The sequence below is a fragment of the Triticum urartu genome, chromosome 4, assembly GCF_003073215.2.
Source record: "Triticum urartu cultivar G1812 chromosome 4, Tu2.1, whole genome shotgun sequence".
Classification (NCBI taxonomy): Eukaryota; Viridiplantae; Streptophyta; class Magnoliopsida; order Poales; family Poaceae; genus Triticum; species Triticum urartu.
The window spans coordinates 570,435,423-570,450,524 of NC_053025.1; the positions used below are offsets into that span (position 1 = coordinate 570,435,423).

The following is a 15,102-nucleotide window of genomic DNA, read 5'->3' on the forward strand; positions in this document are numbered from 1 at the left end:
GTACATCCACACAAACACAGGGCGGGTGCTATGTGTGCTTCTCTGGCTGCCAAACGGATTGACTCCATCGATGCTCGCGCCCAGCACGATGTTCCTTGGATCCTTCCCAAATTCTGGGTGTTCGAAGTTCAACGCTTGCCACTGGCTCCCATCCTTAGGGTGACTCAGCATCTTGTCTTTTTTATTTTTCTCTGGATCATTTGCGTCATCTTCTCACTTCTTCTCCTCCCTATCTATGTGCCAACGCAGGAGCTTTGCTACCTTAGGGTCCACGAAATACCACTGCGGACGAGGAGTGATCGGAAAGTACCACACCACTTTTCGAGGAGCTTTCTTCCTCTTCTTGTATCGAGTGACGCCGCACACTGGACATATGGTAGACTCCGCGTGCTCGTCCCGATAAATGATGCAATTGTTCATGCACACATGGGATTTCACGTGCGGTAAATCCAGAGGACACATGATTTTCTTCGCCTCCTCGAAACTGGTAGGGCACTTGTTCCCCTTGGGAAGACGTTCGTGTCAGAATGACATGTTCTCGTCGAAGCATGCGCCGGTCATTTTGTGTTTTACCTTCATCTCCAGAGCCATGAGCGTTACTTTCAGGTGGGTATCCTCGGGCCTGCATCCTTCATACAATGGAGTAACCGCATCTATCTCCAGTTGATCCAGCTTGGCTTTCTCTCGGGCGGCAGCTCTTGCGTTATCCGTCTGCTTGAGAAGCAGCTCTTGAATATGAGGGTCTTGCACCCAGCCCATCGATGGTCCATCGTCGTCTGCTCCGCTGGCATCTTCATCTTCATGATCATGCCCTTCGTCTGCTCCGGCATCTTCCTCATCATCATGTCCGGCATCTTCTACATGATGACTATGTACAACATCACCGTCGTGATCATGTCCTGGAGATTCTTCGTCTTCTCGCCCGCCCGAGCCGCGGTGGTTGTCTTGCTGCCCTTCCTCATTTCTTGCCCGGCCCCCATGGACGACTTCATAGTCATCTTCATCACCTTGCCACCGATAGCCATCCATGAAACCACGCAAGAGCAGGTGGTCCTGCACCTGCCCGGAATCCAGGCCCGCAATAAGGCTCTTCAGCTTGCATCTTCGACACGGACACACTACACCACAACCCTTGATTAGGGGCAGTTAACTGCTGGGAGAAATATCTGAATAAGGGCATACTATCTGCCGGGAATCCTACAACTGCCGGCAAAATTACTTAAAGGCAAGTAAACTGCCGGTAGAAGTTAACAAACGAGGGCAATCCTACTGCCGGGAATAAAGACTACTTTTCACGTCATAGTATCTGCCGGCGCAACTAAAGCCCGGCCCATTATCTGCCGGGGACTGGCGCGCGAGCAAAATAACTGGGCCCAAAGCGCGCCCAGGCGTGGAAGAGCGCGCGAAGCCCGAATGTTTCACGCAAAGGAATCTCGGCCGTCCCCTAAAAAAAGGAATCTCAGCCGCACCCCAGTCCGCAGCCTGGCCCAGATGACAACCTCATCCAAATCGACCTACCCTAGCTTCCACCCCGGCCACCTCCGCCGCCGAGCACCTTCCGCTGTGCCCGACCACCATTCGCCACCCCCAAGCATCCCACCGCAGTGCCTCCCCGACTATTGTCGCCAGCTAACCTTCGCCTCTTCGTCCGAGACTATCTGCACAAGGACGGGAAGGGAGGAAGACCCGATGGGCGGAGGAGGTCGCAGCCGTTGCCCACACCGCGGATCTGCCGCGGGGATGCGGGAGAAGGACGCGGTTGCGTGGCCCCCGGATCCGGCGAAGCACGTGCGCAAGAGGCGGCCAACGGGGCGCGGGGCACAACTCCAGATCCGTGCGGCCCGAGCAGAGCGTGAAGCTAGGAAGCGGGCATATGCTTTGGGTGGCCGCCTTCGGTGCAGCCGGCGGCAATGGCATGGTTGTAGTTTGGCGGCTAGGTTTGGGTGCCCCGGTGTCACCCCTGCAAGTGACACAGAAGTGAGCGACCAGGAACCAGAAGATGCCGGCAGTCTGGTAACATATGGATTTCTCCTCTCTTCTAGTAGATAATCCAGATTGTTTTGTCTTTCGTGAGCTTTTGTGCTGATGTGTGATCCAAAATTTGGACGCATATCAATTGTTTGACCCATGTGCTAGCTAGAAGGATCTGGTGTAGTTTGTTTAATCAAGGATTAATCAATGATATACCAGTTTACATGTACTTTGGAAGTTTTCATCATCTGTACTTGCATATTGGAGTGAAGGTGCTAAAGTTTAGCAATTCTACATTTTATTTCTTTAATTATGTAAGTTGTGTTGAAAGTTGTCAATGATTACAATTAGAATCGAAGCAATACTACTTTTACCCCCTCCATTAAAAAAATGCTACTTGTACTGACTTTGTCAAGCATTGTAGTGTATAGATAAGTGTATATCTGCAGATTGTTATGTAGATGGCTTGAAACTTCTTTCTGGGTAATTGAAAAGGACGAACAACTAAACTGCATCTCATAGATGAACACTACTATTTACTGTCTCACCCGAGCTAGTATTATTGTAGCAGGCATTGCATTGTCCAAAATGGATATGTGGAATTTGCTAGTAATCAGGTCTTGTACTATCTGGATAAATATGGAGTGACATTTGCGAGTTGTGGCATGGCCTGCACTAACGTTCACAAGGCTGATGTCTCTTTTAAAAAACCATGCATTCAGTTGTTGTTTGCTTTGACCTGATCTGATAGCAAGTGTTTTTTATGCATCTTTAGTGAAGAAGTTTTTGAGTGGCTGTCTGTTCGGAGCTACTGGAAGAACAGGCTAGCTGCCAACGCACAAAGACCAAGGCGGAGAATGAAGGTAGAAGCGAGACAGAATACCCAGGGAAGGTCGACCTCAAGACTTACTTGAGCCACGAGAATATTTCCCTTGAGTTCGAGAGGATGTTCAGTTGCTTCATCACTTGTTCTCAGTTCTGCTCCTCTTCCAAAGCACCTAGCATTATTGATTATGGTTGGTTCTGATCACCCTTAATTTTTTTCATTATCACTTCCTTATAGATTTCTCATTTTTTTTCCTGCAGCACACTGCCTATAAGTAGTCTGGCCCATTTAGTGAGCAGCGGCAGGGGCAGGCTGGCAGAACCTCATCAGCCCCATTTGCTTTGCAACCAGGATGGACGCCGCCTCAAAAAGATCTGGTATTTTTTCAGTCCATTTTCCATTTTATCCTTTTATAATTTGTTTAATTTAATTTTGGCTCCCTGATTGGTCTTCTCTCTGTGCACAGTTTGCTCAAACAGGGAATCGAGGACAGCAAGGACCATTGAAGCCCGAGGTGTTTGGAATTGGACAGTTCAATCTCTACTTTTCTCCTCCAATGATTCAGGTGTTCCCGTTTTTCTATTGAAATTTGAAGTCAAATTTTTTTTTGTCATATATATCTATACGAATGAAATTATGCACTATGTTGTAGTTGCTGTCTTGATGGGCACCATTTTTTAAGTTTGCTACGGGCCTCAGAAAATTCAGGACCGGCCCTGTATATATGTAGTGTTATTTTCCTTTGTTGTTTGTAGATGTAAGTTACCAAATATAGGTTAATATCTAGCCTGTAGTAAATGTGAAGTTAGGAATGAGTTTTTCCTTATGCATTTTCTGGTTTGTGAAGCAGCTTTTGGTAACCTGGTTCAGTTAGTCTGTTGATGTTCAACTTTTATACAGTTTCTTCCATTATATCAATTAAATAGCATGCTGCCTCTGTAATAGTATTAAGTACTCTATTCCTAGCCTTACTTATAGAACTTTGTGTAACTATAGGTATTTTCTGTTTTCCTCTAAAATAGATTTATATTTCAAGGAAGCAGATTCATAAGTAAAATCATAGTATTACAGGCAGAACATGTTCTTGCAAAACATCAACATGAAAGAGGTTTGCTGATGGTTCTAGGTCCGATGCTCTTAGGGACCATGAGTATGTCCTTACCTATGAAGACAAGGATGCTGACTGGATGCTCGTTGGCGATCTTCCTCCGGAGTGAGTTCCTAATTTTCTTGTGTTGGGATATCCATGCAACTAAACTTATGATGTTTTATTGTGGCATTCTTCTCTTACATGTAGTACTTTTGCACACTCTGGTAATATCCCTTTTGATGTTCTCTTTTAATGTAACTTTGGTTAGAAAACTTGGGAGATCTTGATAGGAGTGATGAACTTGTAATATGGTAGCGTGGACTTCTACCACGAGTAGTTTACCCTTGTAACTTGGGAGATCTTGATAAAAGTGATGCCCTTCCTTTCCTTTTAAAATGGAAGATATATTGCCTCCGCCCTATACATGGTACACAACTAATCATCAAATGGCATGAGAAATTTTGTTTATCTGTATGGTCCTGCATGATGCTATCTTTTGAGGGACAAGCTTTTTTGGACGGAGCATGCTATGCTTGGCATGCAGTTTTCTCATGTGTACAAGTTGTTTGACGTTGTATTTTACTGCTTACTATGTACTATACATCCGGAATTGTATTTGGAAGTGTCAAAATTTATCATTTATAATCATTGATAGTAATATTGCTAGATATACACACTAAAAGTCTGAAATATTCTAGAAAAAGTACATGTCAGCTGTCATATCTTCATTACATGTTTTTAAATCTTTTCCTGGTTTGATGTTAATATTTTGTTAGTCTGTAGATGCTGCTAGTTTGTACTTTCAAAAATTTAAACTTGATTGTGTTTTCTCTGCAGTTCAACAAGTTGTGTCTCAAGCTTGTAAGTTCTGTCACAAGGATGAGATTGTTAGAATGCTACAAAACTTTTACGTGATAGCAGTTGTTCCAGTCAACTAGGATGTCTACATGATGTTTCTTGTATTCATAGCAAAAACACAATCTTGTGGCGCAAGGTTAAGCTCTGATCTTCAAAAGCATTGCAAGCTTGGTGATTCTTCTGCGGGAGACATGTGGTCCTGTTTAAATTATGTTGTTTCACATGATGGTGGCGAGTCTGTTATTCACAAGACATCTAATGAAGTCATCCAACAAAAAGGTTCCGAACAAGCAATTTGTCTTCCTGGACATGGCTGTAGCTGTGTGTCAAGCTCAAACCACTTGTTTAGCTTAGTTTGAACAAAAGAAATCTTATTGTCTATGTAAATTCTGTTTATTGATGTAGTTGGACGCTACTAAATGCATGTATGAATGTTGTAGTACTGAATTTTTAGTCATTATGTGTTTGAGATTTGCTACTGAATATTGAGTCAATTCCTGTGTGAATAAAAATAAAAATAAATATACGTGTGAACAAAAATAAAAATAAATATACACGCTACCAGGATCAGGAAAACTGCGGCTAGTAAAGGCCAAGGGTAGACTATCTGCCAGGGATTATCATAACTGCCGGGAATTAGATTACCGGCATACCACATCTATCTGCTGGGAGAATGGGGCTTCTTGGCAGCGGAACTGCCGGGAGATCTGTATCTGCCGGGAAATAGTTTTCCCGGCAGCCGATGGTGTAGGGTGGAACCCTAATCGCCCGATCTTTCACGAAAGGAGCGGATCCCGTGAAGAACACGAGGAGGGAAACGAGGGGAAACACAAGAGGAACACTCAAACTAACAAGAACAAGTCACACATAGAACGATACACGAATCCACGGACAACTAAGGACGATACAAGGGTAGCCCGTTCTTCTCCGTGAGGAGGTCTTGAATCCACGTGGGGGGGGGGGGTCTTCCCTTAGAAAGGGGGCTTGAATCCAAAGGGATCTTCTCCGAAGAGGCCGCGGTCTCTCACGAGGAGTAGATCCGATGTGGATGAGCGAAGCTCTATCTCTAAGTATGAGCTAAACCAACGCTAACCCTAGAAAGTCGTACGGGATAGAGTATATATAGTCTAGGTGACGAAAGGGTACACGGGCCTCGGCCCAAGTGGCTGCGCGCAGGCAGGGCCGGAAGTTCCGGGCACCGGAGGTTCCGGGGAGGGTCCGGCCTAACCAGAGAGTTGGCGCGGTGGAGATGTGCTGGCATCCGGGGGCCGGAAGGTCCGGGCAGGACAGAGGTTCCGGGCGCCGGAATGTCGGGGACGGGGTCCGGGCTAACCCGAGAGTTGGCACGCCTGGGCTGGTCGAAGTTCCTGGCTGTCCAGAGTGTTAACGCCTGTCTCTTCTTCTACAGTCCTCGGCTCCGAGTTTTGAGCGTTGTACCTGATGACACATAGTATCTCGGACTTAGGCAGTAGCCATGTCTCACTTGAAGAGGGGGAAAACTCAAGTAGGAGTGATGTCACCTCAGATTGAATAGCACGTGCCCTAGCCCTTGTCATTGGTCCACTTGGAGCTTGGATAGTTGAGGTGGCGTCCATGGGGATGGTCGTGGGATGCTCCGCATCATCTCCCCTCCCTTGGGGAAGATTCGCCCTCGGATCGAGTTCTTCATCACCATGGAAGGGAGAGAGGTCTTTGATGTTGAAGATGTCGCTCACGTTGTATTTGTCGCGCGGGAGGTCGATCTTGTAGGCATTGTCGTTGTATCGTGAGAGCACCTTGAAGGGTCCATCTGCTCGAGGTCGAAGCTTAGACTTGCGTTCTTGTGGAAAGCGCTCCTTGTGAAGGTGTAGCCACACGAGATCACCAATGTTGAAGACCATAGGTTGCTTGTTGACGTTGAGCTTGGTCGCAAGGCGTTGTACTTGGCGCTCGATGGTTTTTCTTGTATCTTCATGCACCTTCTTGAGATGGGTCGCTCATGCATTTGCGTCCAAATTGATTCTCTCTTGGAGTGGTAGAGGTAGAATATCCAATGGTGACAAAGGGTTGAATCCGTAGACGACCTCGAAAGGGGACTTGCCGGTTGTTGAGTGTCTTTCTCGGTTGTAGGCGAACTCGGCGATGGGTAGACACTCTTCCTACTCCTTGATGTTCTTCTTGATGAGTACCCGAAGTAGAGCATAGAGTGTGCGGTTTGTCACCTCCGTTTGGCCGTCGGTTTGAGGATGGTACGCCGTGGAGAAGAGTAGCTTGATTCCGAGCTTGGCGCATAGGGTCTTCCAAAAGTAGCTAAGGAACTTGACGTCGCGGTCGGAGACGATAGTCTTTGGCACACCATGTAGACGCAATATTTCCCTACAAAAGAGATTAGCCACATGTGAAGCATCGTCTATCTTGTTACAAGGTTGTGCCATTTTTGAGAAACGGTCCACAACGACAAATATGGAATCTTTCCCATTGCGAGTCCTAGGCAAACCAAGTACAAAGTCCATGCTAATGTCTTCCCAAGGCTGGTATGGAATTGGTAAAGGCATATAGAGACCATGAGATTGAGCTTTGGACTTAGCTTTGCGACATGTAGAACACCGGTTGGTGAAACGATTGACATCCCGAAACATCTTAGGCCAAAAGTAGCTTTTCGAGAGCATGGCGAACATCTTGTCGCGTCCGAAGTGTCCCATTAAGCCTCCTCCATGAGATTCCTGCAAAAGCAACAAACGAAGCGAGGAATCGGGAATGCAAAGTTTGTTAGCTCTCATAAGGTAGCCATCTTTGATGTAATAGCGTTCCCAAGATGTATTCAACAAACACTTGGCATAAGGAATGGCAGAAGTTGTATCATGCTCATATAAGTTTTTGATATGCTCGAAGCCAGTGACATCTAACTCAAGTTGCGTGACAAGCATGCAAATGCGGGAAAGAGCATCCTCTACTATGTTTTCTTTACCCTTGATGTACTTGACGACATAGGGAAAAGACTCAATAAATTCACTCCATTTAGCATGACGCTTGTTCAACTTAGTTTGTCCCTTAAGATACTTGAGAGTCTCACGATCGGTATGAATGATAAACACATGGGGACGAAGGTAGTGTTCCCATTCATGCAAAACACGAACTAAAGCATATAGCTCTTTGTCATAGATGGGATAATTGAGTTGCACTCCGGAAAGTTTCTCACTAAAGTAAGCTACGGGGCGCTTCTCTTGCGTTAACACACCTCCTATGCCATTACCACTAGCATCGCAATGAATTTCAAAAGGCTTGTCGAAGTTGGGTAAAGCAAGCACGGGAGCATGAGTAAGCAAATTCTTAAGCTCATTGAATGCGGTATCTTGGGATGGTCCCCAAACAAAAGGCGCATTCTTCTAGCTCAAAGCATGCAAAGGCGAAGCAATGGTGCTAAAATCCTTTACAAAGCGACAAGAAGCCCGCAAGGCCAAGAAAACTACGCACTTGATGCAAGTTGGTTGGTTGCGGCCAAGTTTTAATAGCATTAATCTTGGACTCATCAACATGAACACCCTTAGAACAAACAACAAAACCCAAGAAAATGAGCTTATCAACACCAAAAAGGCATTTCTCCATATTAGCATAGAGTCGTTCTTTTCTAAGAGTTTGCAAAACGGTGCGGACATGGGTGACATGCTCTATAATAGATTTGCTAAACACAAGAATGTCATCGAAGTAAACCACAACAAATATACCAATGTAGGGGCGAAATACATGATTCATAAGGCGCATAAAAGTGCCCGGTGCTTCCGAGAGACCCATAGGCAAGACTAACCACTCATACAAACCAAACTTGATTTTGAAGGCGGTTTTCCATTCATCACCCTCTTGTATGCGGATTTGATAGTAACCACTTTTAAGACCAATTTTAGAAAATATAGTGGCACCGCTAAGCTCATCAAGCATATCATCTAGGCGTGGAATGGGGTACCTATAGCGAACGGTGATAGCATTGATAGGTCTACAATCGGAGCACATGCGAAAGCTACCGTCATGTTTTGGCACAAGGATGACCGGTACGGCACAAGGGCTCAAACTTTCGCGCACATGTCCATGGTCTATGAGATGCTTTACTTGCCTTTGAATTTATTTGGTTTCCTCGGGGTTGACGCGGTAGGGAGCTTTGTTTGGAACTGGTGCTCTGGGGATTAGGTCGATGCGGTGCTCAATGCCTCGAGGTGGAGGTAGCCCTGGAGGTAGCTCATCGGGAAAAACATCTTGAAATTCCTGCAAAAGAGAAGACAACACTGGAGGAAGAGTGTGAGAGGTGTTAGTTTGTGGTGCATTGTCCTTGCACACGAGGACGTAGTTTAGGACACTAGATGGGTTCTCACACACTTCTCTCATCTCACGTTTGGTGGCAAATAGAACTAGGTTCTTGTTTTCTCTCATCATGGAGGCACTCAATTTGGGCTTGTGGCGCTCACTCTCTTTTTGGTGGCTCACTCTCTCACTATTCTCTCCATGATGGGTGTTTTGCTTGTCGGCGATCATTTGACTTGGCGACATTGGGCGGAGGACGTACTCCTTGCCCTTCATCTTGAAGATGTAGTGGTTCGTTCGGCCGTTGTGGACGACTCCTCTATCGAATTGCCATGGTTGTCCAAGGAGAAGATGGCAAACGGTCATTGGAACGACGTCGCACTCCATGGTGTCTTTGTAGGCGCCGATCTTGAAGGAGACTTGTACTCGGTGCTCGACTAGGATAGTGCCGGAATCACTAAGCCATTGCACTTTGTATGGATGTGGATGCTTCGTCTTGGGAAATTGGAGCTTGGAGCAAAGTTCTTCACTTGCGATATTGTGACAACTCCCTCCATCGATGATGACCTTGACGGATCGTCCATTCATGCCGGCCTTGGTGTGGAATATGTGGCATCGTTGGTATTCTTCTTGGTGATGTTGGAGAGTCAAGACTTTGGAGACAACAAGTGCGGGACTTGAGTCTTCATCACAAAAGACTTGTTCTTCTTCATTGTTCACTTGGCGGTGCATGGCGACGTGCTCGAGAGCTTCCATTTCGCCATCGCTCATGGAGTCATAAGTGCCATCGTCGTTGAAGACCATGGTCCGCTTGTTGGTGCACTCATAGGACTTGTGGCCTCGGCCTCCGCAAGTGAAACACTTGAAGGAACTTGTCTTGACGGTCTCATCGGTTGGAGCTGATGATGATGAAGCTCTCGGCTTGAAGTTGCTCGTAGGAGGATGGCTTGTAGTTGACGAAGCTTTCTTGGACGTTGACTTGTCGATGTTGGAAGTAGAAGGTCTTGTAGTCGGTGTTGGAGTCGTTGAAGCTTGGTTATTGGAGAGGCCGTAGGACTTGGATGAGAACTTGGCATACTTGAAATCATCTTGCACTTGGCGTTCCACTTTCGTAGCTTGGTGCACTAGCTCGATGAGGTTTGAGTATGGTTGAAAGTCGGCGATCTTCTTGATAGGATGATTGAGTCCATTCAAGAAACGTGCCATTGTTTGCTCATCATCTTCCAAGACATTGGCTCGTATCATGGCAATCTCCATCTCTTTGTAGTACTCTTCAATGCTCTTGGTTCCTTGCTTGAGTTCTTGGAGTTTCTTGAAGAGATCGCGGTTGTAGTAGGTAGGTACGAATCGTGCTCTCATGACATCCTTCATTTGCGCCCAAGTAGTGATGGGTGGTTCACCTCTTGCCTCTCGGCGCTCAATGACTTGTTCCCACCAAATGAGCACATAGTCTTGGAACTCAAGGGATGCCATTGCGATCTTCTTCTCTTCGTCATAATTGTGCAAACGGAAAATCTTGTCAACTTTCAATGCCCATGAAAGGTACTCTTCGGGATCGTTGCTTTCGTTGAACTTGGGCATGGTGAACTTGAGCTTGCTGTAGCGTTGCTCTTCATTGTGTTGGGGTCGGGGATGATGACGCCCATGTTGTAGATGATTGTGTAACTCGTGGTGCTCTTGGCGCGGGGGGTTGTTATCCTCATGTTGCTCTTGTCATGGAGGATTGCCATTGTCTTCATGCTCTCGATGAACTTGATGGTGTTGGCGAGCTTGGTGGAGGATCTTCGTGAGCTTGAAGAGGAACTTGACGATGCACGCGAGTGTGAAATCTTTGTTCTTGGATTTCTTCGCGATGTGCTTCCTCTTGTTCACGGGCTTGTCAGCTTCGGTCGGCAACGGCTCGACTCGAGTTGCGTAGAGATTGTTGCGCCGCAAGTGCTTGAGCGTCACGGAGTTGTTGTGTTTGACATTGTGCCTCGACATCTATGGCATTTTGGGGTAGACGCACTCGCTCTTCCTATTCATGTTTACGTTGACGTTGCCGTTCTTGTGCAAGCGCAAAGGCTTCTTGAGTTTGCCGTTGTCGGCGCTGTTGAGAGTCGGTGTCTCTTAGGGGACTGAGGCTTGCTTGATGGTCGGCGCGCGCGGCACGACGAAGAGTGTTCGATGTCGGTGTACTTGAGCCGGAGAGGGTGAAGTCGGAGTGGCGGCTTGAACGGCTCCTTCTTGAAGTGGAAGACGAACGGTTGAGCAACGAAGCACGAATTTCGTCCATCCTTGCGTCATTCTCTTGCTTGTGATTGTCGAGCTTGTGGTTGAAGTAGTCCTTTGTACGTTGCTCGGAAAGTCGCAAGTCGGCGGCAAGGTTGTCGATGCGTTCACTCATCGCTTGTTGCTCTTGATGCAAAGCACGTTGTGCACCAAAGAGGTGAGTCTTGGTGACGAAGGAGTTCATGTCGTCGTCTTGCTCCACGAAGAGTGGGTTGGTAGAAGTACTTGGCCTATCCATCATTCCAAGACAAATGTGAGTGGTAGAAAGAGAAGAACGAGTACCAAATGTACCTTGACCGAAGTTGAAAGTGGATCTAGGATCACTCCAATGTAGGACAAGGAAATAGCACAATTGGTACGAGTTCTTGTCGGTTTCTCACACCTACACAAGTAAAAGCTTTTGATGGAGCTTGGTTAGGATGGAGGCAGAAAATTTGGTGCAATTGTAAGTGAGCTTCAATAATGTTGGAAAATATTCGCAAGATGCAATGTAACAAGTAGACCAACATATAAGGTTCACGGAAACTCAAGCGCAAAAAGATAAGTGGGGTTGTGCAACCAAGGGTGAGCCAAAATGTGGAATCCACAAAAATGCTCTTGTTGCACAACACTAGAGAGACGCTTGCACGATTGCACAATAGGCGGATACAAGAACTTGTGCACAACCTACTTAGCAAAAATGCAACGACTTCTATCCCAAATACTTTGTATGCAAGGTGTTGCTATGATATGATCCAAGATGATCGAGTATGAAAATCTTAATGTTGTATGATGCTATGGTTCTTGCTTAAAAGCTCTTTGCTTATCTTTCCTCTTTGCTTAAAAGCTTGGTTGGCTCTTTGTGTTGGGGAACGTTGCAGAAAACAAAATTTTTCCTACTCGTTTCACCAAGATCATCTAGGAGTTCATCTAGAAACGAGTCATCATATGCATCTACATACCTTTGTAGATCGCGTGCGGAAGCGTTCAAAGAACGATGATGATGTAGTCGAACACGACGTGATCCAAATCACCGATGACCAAGCGCCGAACGGACGGCACCTCCGCGTTCAACACACGTACGGGACGGGAGATGTTGGGTTTCGTAGTAATTTCAAAATTTTGGCTACGCACACGCAAGATCATGTGATGCATAGCAACGAGGGGGAGAGTGTTGTCTACGTACCCAACGCAGACCGACTGCGGAAGCGATGACACGACGTAGAGGAAGTAGTCGTACGTCTTCACGATCCAACCGATCAAGCACCGAAACTACTGGCACCTCCGAGTTAGAGCACACGTTCAGCTCGATGACGATCCCCGGACTCCGATCCAGCAAAGTGTCGGGGAAGAGTTCCGTCAGCACGACGGCGTGGTGACGATCTTGATGTACTACAGCAGCAGGGCTTCGCCTAAACTCCGCTACAGTATTATCGAGGTATATGGTGGCAGGGGGCACCGCACACGGCTAAGGAATAGATCACGTGGATCAATTTGTGTGTCTAGAGGTGTCCCCTGCCTCCGTATATAAAGGAGTAGAGGGGGGGAGGCTGGCCGGCCAAGGAGGGAGGCGCAGGAGGAGTCCTACTCCTTCCGGGAGTAGGACTCCCCTCCAATCCTATTCCAATTAGGATTCCCCGAGGGGGAAAGAGGGAGAGGGGTGGCCGGCCACCTCTCCTAGTCCTAATAGGACTAGGGGAAGGGGGGAGGCGCGCAGCCCTTGTGGGCAGCCCTTTCACCTTTCCACTAAGGCCCATGTAGGCCCATATGGCTCCCGGGGGGTTCCGGTAACCTCCCGGTAACCCGGTAAAATCCCGATTTCACCCGGAACACTTCCGATGTCCAAACATAGGCTTCCAATATATCAATCTTTATGTCTCGACCATTTCGAGACTCCTCGTCATGTCCGTGATCACATTCGGGACTCCGAACAACCTTCGGTACATCAAAATGCATAAACTCATAATGAAACTGTCATCGTAACCTTAAGCGTGCGGACCCTACGGGTTCGAGAACAATGTAGACATGACCGAGACATGTCTCCGGTCAATAACCAATAGCGGGACCTGGATGCCCATATTGGCTCCTACATATTCTACGAAGATCTTTATCGGTCAGACCGCATAACAACATACGTTGTTCCCTTTGTCATCGGTATGTTACTTGCCCGAGATTCGATCGTCGGTATCCAATACCTAGTTCAATCTCATTACCGGCAAGTCTCTTTACTCGTTCCGTAATACATCATCTCACAACTAATCATATTAGTTGTAATGCTTGCAAGGCTTCACTGTGGATGTCGCTCTGATTTATGCGAGACGCGTTCCCATGAGGATACGCTCTTCCGATACAATCGTGCGCAAAATTTCTAGATTCCCCTATGTTTGACAAAAATGCCTATTAGTCTCTCGAAATTACGGCCAATAACGGCTCTCATATCTATTTCTCACCTCTTTGGCAGTACACCTTAAGGAATCTGTTAGTTTGGCGGCTATATCACCAGTGTCTGTGCCCTTTGAGTCTATAGCCGCCAAATCTAAAGATTCCTTAAGTTGTCGTACGGCTTCTTTTTCTTCTTTTGTCAATGATCGGTGACAATGAATGCTACGAATGTTCGCTTCCACTAATGTCGTATAAGAATTGTGAGGTGCCCATAGCTTCCCGGAAAGAAGAAGAGTCATTGTCGTTTCCTGACCGATATGAATGCACATATTTACCCTCGCCTCGGGAAATACCACCAGTAGAGTCTGCAGAAGGTGTCGTTCAGGAGAGATGCTGGGCTCTAGATATGCGAGTGAGATACCCGCCCTCGGTCATGACCTGGGTTGAAGGTCAAGATCATTCTCTAATGATGTGAGCTCTTATCAAATGACAACTCATTGTCTATGGTTAGGAAACTTAACCATCTTTGATTAACGAGCTAGTCAAGTAGAGGCATAGTGACACTTGTTTGTCTATGTATTCACACATGTACTAAGTTTCCGGTTAATACAATTCTAGCATGAATAATAAACATTTATCATGATATAAGGAAATAGAAATAACAACTTTATTATTGCCTCTAGGGCATATTTCCTTCAGTCTCCCACTTGCACTAGAGTCAATAATCTAGATTACATTGTAATGATTCTAACACCATGGAGTCTTGGTGTGATCATGTTTTGCTCGTGAGAGAGGCTTAGTCAATGGGTCTGCAACATTCAGATCCGTATGTATCTTGCAAATCTCTATGTCTCCCTGACTTGATCGCTGTTGACGTCCGATGGATGGAATTGAAGCGTCTCTTGATGTGCTTGGTTCTCTTGTGAAATCTGGATTCCTTTGCCAAGGCAATTGCACCAGTATTGTCACAAAAGATTTTCATTGGACCCGATGCACTAGGTATGACACCTAGATCGGATATGAACTCCTTCATCCAGACTCCTTCGTTCGCTGCTTCCGAAGCAGCTATGTACTCCGCTTCACATGTAGATCCCGCTACGACGCTTTGTTTAGAACTGCACCAACTGACAGCTCCACCGTTTAATGTAAACACGTATCCGGTTTGCGATTTAGAATCGTCCGGATCAGTGTCAAAGCTTGCATCAACGTAACCTTTTACGGTGAGCTCTTTGTCACCTCCATATACGAGAAACATATCCTTAGTCCTTTTCAGGTATTTCAGGATGTTCTTGACCGCTGTCCAGTGATCCACTCCTGGATTACTTTGGTACCTCCCTGCTAAACTTATAGCAAGGCACACATCAGGTCTGGTACACAGCATTGCATACATGATAGATCCTATTGGCTGATGCATAGGGAACATCTTTCATATTCTCTCTACCTTCTGCAGTGG

General features: G+C 46.4%; 1 long non-coding RNA gene across 5 annotated transcripts; it reads left to right on the forward strand.

The window, feature by feature from the left end:
* Nucleotides 1-1,464: 1,464 nt before the first annotated feature.
* Nucleotides 1,465-5,228, forward strand: LOC125552759. Of its 5 annotated transcripts, none has more exons than XR_007303788.1 (6): nucleotides 1,465-2,013; nucleotides 2,747-2,987; nucleotides 3,058-3,174; nucleotides 3,264-3,362; nucleotides 3,820-4,010; nucleotides 4,725-5,228. It is a non-coding gene; the product is annotated as an uncharacterized LOC125552759 (long non-coding RNA). The 5 variants fall into 5 exon arrangements; XR_007303789.1 differs by having other exon boundaries at nucleotides 3,861-4,010; XR_007303790.1 differs by having other exon boundaries at nucleotides 3,869-4,010.
* Nucleotides 5,229-15,102: the final 9,874 nt, after the last annotated feature.